The following is a 6,467-nucleotide window of genomic DNA, read 5'->3' as shown; positions in this document are numbered from 1 at the left end:
CACACTAGCGACAGGAGGTGCAGCCCTTATCAGAGTATAAGGCTTGTGAATAAACAGGAAAGAAATTGTCCTTTTTTGCACATGAATCTAGGAACACTTGAAGCTCTTCTATATGTGGATAAAGTGGGAGGAGAAAAAAAATTCAGCTGTCTACCTCAATCTCATCTTTTAGATGCAATTTTTGCAAAAGCAGTCATTTCATAGATTATGTTCCTTGAACTTTGCATATATTCGGGATGAGGATATTTTATTGCATAATTCTAGTTATTTAAATATAGTTCCATGGGGGAAAAAATAGTTCTCTGAAATTCAGAATCAATATGGCAAGAAAGGGTGCCTGGGTGGCTCAGTCGTTAAATGTCTGCCTTCGGCTCAGGTCATGATCCCAGCGTCCTGGGATCCAGCCACAGATCAGGCTCCCTGCTCAGCGGGAAGCCTGCCTCTCCCTCTCCCACTCCCCCTGCTTGTGTTCCCTCTCTCACTGTGTCTCTCTCTGTGTCAAATAAATAAATAACATCTTTTAAAACAACAACAATAATATGGCAAGAAAATTTTCTCTGTTATTCTCTTCTGAGCACAGTTATTTTAAAATAAGTTAGAGGTACCTGGATGCCAACAGTTAGCTAAACATCTGACTCTTGATCTCAATTCAGGTCTTGATTATAGGGTCATGAGTTCAAGCCCTGCACTGAGCTCCACACTGGGCATAGAGCTTACTTTTAAAAAAATTAATAGGTAACTATTAATGGATGCAAAATTTAAAATCATTTAAGAGGTCAGGGTGAATGTAGAATGTGGCAAAAGAATCTAACTGTATTACAGGGGCACCTGGGTGGCACAGTCGGGGTTAAACATTCAACTCTTGTTTCCACTCAGGTCATGGGATCAAGCCCTGTGTTAGGTTCCATGCTCAGTGCAGAGTCTGCTTGAAATTCTCTTTCTCTCTCCTTGAACCCCCCTGCCTTGTGTTCTCTCTCTCTCTAAAATTAATTAATTAATTAAGTTAAATGTGGCAGGGTGGGGCTTTTTATCTATTCTCTTTTAGCTTTGAGAGTAATAGCCCACAGCAATGATGCAGTAGGGATGGGTGGGCTTGGGGGAAGAGACACAGCAAGAGAGAGGGAGTGAGAGAGAGGGAGAAGAAGTGAGGAGAGGAGAGATTAGGGCAAAGGGGGACTTGCTGACTTGACCACAGGTGCAGATTAAAACTTAATACCCCCTGAAAGGAAGAAGCACATGGGGTTTCTGGTATTTGTGCGATGAAAAGACTACTTGAGGCTAATAGGAAGAACTGTTCTTAACCACTGTATGGACTCAGAATATATTCATTGCCAGCCCCGATGAAGGCATTCTCTCTGGTGATGGACTGAGCTGATGCATTTTCCAAGTCTTTGTTCAGTGTGAGAGCAGAATTATGAATATGATGTTTGCACTGTTTTTAATTTATTAAACATTTATCTTCAAAGAGGTATTTAAATCCAATAGGTTGATCATCATAGTGAAATGGTAAGTACTTGGACTCTGGAGGTAAAGTACCTGCCCATATGGTAATGTATCTATTTCTCTCCCTTCCCTAGAAGTTAAACCAATGTTGGATGGCCTCAAAAAACTCACTAAATATGTGCTTAGATCATGCAATAGCAGGAGCAAAATTCTTGGCCAGACTCAGGTATTTGATATATTTTTAAAAGCATAAAGGCCAATAGACACATGAAAACATGCTTAACATCACTAATTACTAGAGAAATGAATATCAAACCACAATGAGATACTACAGATCCCATGAACATAAAAAGATAATGAAAAATACTATGAACAATTCTATATTCTCAAATTTGATAACTTAAATGAGATGGACAAATTCTTTGAAAGACACAATCTGCCAAAACTCACACAAGAAGAAATAAACAATCTGAATAGGCCTGTCTTTATTAAAGAAATTGAATCAATAATTGACAGCCTTCTAACAGAAATCCTCAGGCACAGATGGGTTCATTGGTGAATACCACCAAACATTTAATGAATAAATTATACCAGTTCTTTACAATCTCTTTCAGAGGATAAAAGCAAAAGGAAGACTTCCCAAATCATTCTATAAGGCTGGAATTACCTTAATACCAAAACCAGACAAAGCCATTACAAGAAAACTACAAACCTACATCTCTCATGAACATACATGCAAAAATCCTCAAAAATGTTAGCCAACCAAAATCAGAATCCTATACCACAACCAGGTGGGATTTATTCTAGGTATGCAAGGCTAATTAAACATTCAAAAAGCAGCTAACAATCAACCCATCATACCAACAGACTAAAGAAGAAAAATCTTATGATAATATCAATAGGTACAGAAAAACATTTGACAAAATCCAACACCCATTCATTTTAAAAAGTCTCAGTAAACTATATAAAATGGAACTTCATCAACTTGATAAAGAATACATATGAAAAACCTACAGTTAACGTAATTCTTGATGGCAGGAAACTTGAGCTTTCCCACTAAGATCAGGTATGAGGTAAGGATGTCCCCTCTCACCACTTCTTTTCAACATTAAACTGGAAGTTCTTGCTAATGCAATAAAACAAAAAAGTAAATAAAAGGCATACAGAATTGGAAAGAAGAAATAAAACTGTCTTTGTTCACATATAACATGATTATGTAGAAAATCTGAAAGAGTCAACAAAAAAATCTTCTGGAACTAATAAGTGATTATAGCAAGGTTGCAGATTACAAAGTTAATATAAAAAAGTCAATAACTTTCTTTTTTTTTTTTAAAGATTTTATTTATTTATTTGAGAGAGAGAATTAGAGAGAGAGAGCATGAGAGGGGGGAGGGTCAGAGGGAGAAGCAGACTCCCTGACGAGCAAGGAGCCCAATGCAGGACTCGATCCCGGGACTCCAGGATCATGACCTGAGCCGAAGGCAGTCACTTAACCAACTGAGCCACCCAGGCGCCCCAAGTCAATAACTTTCTTATAATCAGTAATGAACAAGTGGAATTTGAAATTAAAAACACAATACCATTTACATTAGCACTCCAAAATGAAATACTTACATATAAATCTAACAAAAAATGTACAAGATCTGTGTGAGGGAAATTATAAAACTCTGATGAATGAAATAAAAAAATAACTAAATAGATGGAGAGATATTTCACAGAGGACTTTTAGGGGAGTGAAATGATTCTATATGGTACCATAATGGTGAATACATGAGATCATACACTTGTCAAAACCCAAATAATATACAGTTCCAAGAGTGAAATCTTGGAAGGTAAACTATGGACTTTGGGTGATACTGATGTGCTGGTGTAGGTTCATCAATTATAATAAATGTACCCTCTAGTAAAGGATGTTAATAGTGGGGGAGGCTATGCATGTGTGGGAGCAGGAGATGTATGGGAACTTTCTGTGCTTTTTGCTCATTTTTGCTTTGAATTTAAAACTGCTCTAAAAAAAATAGTCTATAAAAACCCACACTCAATGAGATACCACTTCACATCCATTGGGATGGCTATTATAAAAAGATAGAAAATAGCAAGTGTTAATAACAATTTAGAGAAACTTGAACACACATTACTTATGGGAATGTAAAATGGTGTAGCCACTATGGAAAATGGTATGGTGGTGCCTCAAAAAATTGAACATAGAATTACCATAGTATCCAGCAATTCTACCTCTGGGTATGTACCCAAAAGTATTGAAAGCAGGTACTTGAATAGATATTTATACACCGATGTCATAGCAGCATTATTCATAATACCTAGAGCTGAAAACAACCCAAATGTCTACCAAGGGATGAATGGACAAAGAAAATGTGATATATATATACTACTATTATGCCTTAAAAGGGAGGGAAATTCTTCCTTTCACATTCAACGACATGGATGAGCCTTGAAGATACTATGCTAAGTGAAATAAGCCAGCCAACAGAAGGACATATGATTCCACTTATATGAAGATATGAACTACCTAGAGTAGTGAAGTGATACAGATAGAAAGTGAAATGGTGATTGCCAAAGGCTGTGGGAAAGGGAAAACAGGGAGTTTGTGTTTAATGGGGACAAAGTGTTGTTGGAGAAGATGAAAAACTTCTCGAGATGGATGATGTTGATGGTTGGACAACAATGAGTATACTTAATGTCGCAGACTGTGCACTTAAAAATTGTCAAAAGGATTAATTTTTGTGATGCATATTTTACCACAATAAAAAGGATTAAAGTAGTTATCATGATAAAGAAACCAGAAATTTGTTGGACTTCCTGGCACTTATTTTATATTGTGGTATTGCTTTTATTTTGATTTATATATGGATGGGTGGGGCACCAAATATTTTCTGGACTTAGGGTTTTAAAGATTTTAGTTTGGACCCGAATAAATCACAGATTTCTGCTGTACACAAAAATGCAAACAGGTTATCCAGAATTATTAGCCCTGGGTTGTGTGGGAACTTCTGTCTCTCACTTACTCACAGTAAGTGAAGGTAGCAGCTACATATCCATGGAGATTTTTTGCAACATTTGTAGTTTAAGAACAGTGTCACACTTGTATCAGGACACACACTGTACTGCTTTCTCAGCTCACAAAGATATCATGAGAGAGAATGCTTGGTGTCAGAGCATATGGTGAACATACCTGGTGGAGAGAAGTTCAGGAAAACAGACTGAAGCTATGCCCAACAAAGTATCTCATACAGAAATGCAAATATTCAATTGACTTTATAATTCACTTGTGAATCCAACTAATATTTATTGAGCTTCAGTAACCAGGAATAAAACAGTGAAAAAGATGCAGTCCCAATTCAAGTCCACAGTCCAGGAGGGAAGAGTTTCCTTTGGGAAGTATCTGTATCTCCATGCAAAAGCAGGAGCCCCCTCTCCTAATTCCAGCATGACTATTAAGTGATTTTTAACCTCCCTTCCAATCCATGTGGATCTTCATGGATTTTCATTTGTAACTGCTGTCATTTAAAAGAAATTTATTAGTTTTTTAAAAAAAATTTTTTAAAGATTTTGTTTATTTATTTGAGAGAGAGAGAGCACTAGTGGGGTGGGGAGGGGCAGAGAGAGGGAGAAACGGATTCCCCGCTGGGCGAGGAGCCCAATGCAGGGCTCTATCTTAGGACCCTGAGATCATGACAAGAGCCAAAGGCAAATGCTTAACTGACTGAGCCACCCAGGTGCTCCAGAAACTTATTAGTTTTAACCAAAAGTGTACTTGGGATAATAAGAACACTGTCCCTTTCCATTGTAGTTTAGTGTCCACTTGTTTGCCATGAAGGGAGCCCCAGTCTGTCCAGGTTGAATCTCTGACCACTGGGGTAAGGCTGGAAGAGAGAAACAGGCTCAAAAAACCTTTTCACCCTCTCCCCTACCTCTTCACCTGAATCACAAATACTTATTCACCTCCAGGTCTCAGATTAGCTGTCACTTTCTCCAAAAAACTCACTGTGATCTAGAACTGTCAAATGCAAGAAATAAATGTCGGTGAGGATGTGGAGAAAAAGGAACTTCCATGCACTACTGGTGGGAATATAAATTGGTGCAGCCACTGTGGAAAACAGTATAAAGGTTCTTCAAAAAATTAAAAATAGAACTACCATATGATCCAGTAATCCCACTACTGGATATTTACCCAAAGAATACAAAAACACTAATTCAAAGGGATAAATGCACCTCTATGTATATAGCAGCATTATTTACAATAACCAAGATATGAAAGCAACCCAAGTATCCATCAATCGATAAATGGCTGAAGAAGATGTATATATAAACAATGGAATATTGTTTAGCCATAAAAAAGAATGAGATCTTGCCATTTGAAACAACATGGATGGACCTAAAGTGTATTATGCTAAGTGAAATAAGTCAGAAAAAGACAAATACCATATGATTTCACTTATATGTAGAATCTAAAGAACAAAACAAATGAATAAACAAACAAACAAACCAAAGACAGACTCTTAAATACAGAGAACAAAATGGTGGTTGCCAGAAGGAGGTGGGTGAGGAGATGAGAAATAGATAAAGGGTATTAAGAGGTACAAATTTCCATTATAAAATAAATAAGTCACAATGATGAAAAGTAAACATGGAGGGCATGTGGGTGGCTCAGTCTGTTAGGCAACTAACTCTTGATTTCAGCTCAGGTCATGATGATCTCTGGGTTGTGAGATCAAGCCCCATGATTCTCTCTCTGCCCATCCCCTGCCTCTCTCTCACTCTCTCCCTCTTTAAAAAAAAAAGTACAGCATGAGGCATATAGTCAATAATATTGTAATAATGTTGAATGGTGACAGATAGTGACTACCCTTATCATGGTGAGCACTGAGTAATGTACAGAATTATTGAATCAATATGTTGCACACCTGAAACTATTACAACATTCTATGTTAATTATACTTCAATAAAAAGAAAGAGAGGAAGGAAGGAAGGAAGGAAGGAAGGAAGGAAGGAAGGAAGGAAGG

This window comes from Mirounga leonina, unplaced genomic scaffold, assembly GCF_011800145.1.
Source record: "Mirounga leonina isolate KUSES-001 unplaced genomic scaffold, KU_Mleo_1.0 Mir_151, whole genome shotgun sequence".
Classification (NCBI taxonomy): Eukaryota; Metazoa; Chordata; class Mammalia; order Carnivora; family Phocidae; genus Mirounga; species Mirounga leonina.
The sequence above is the reverse complement of the archived record's forward strand: the minus strand, read 5'-3'. Positions refer to the sequence as shown.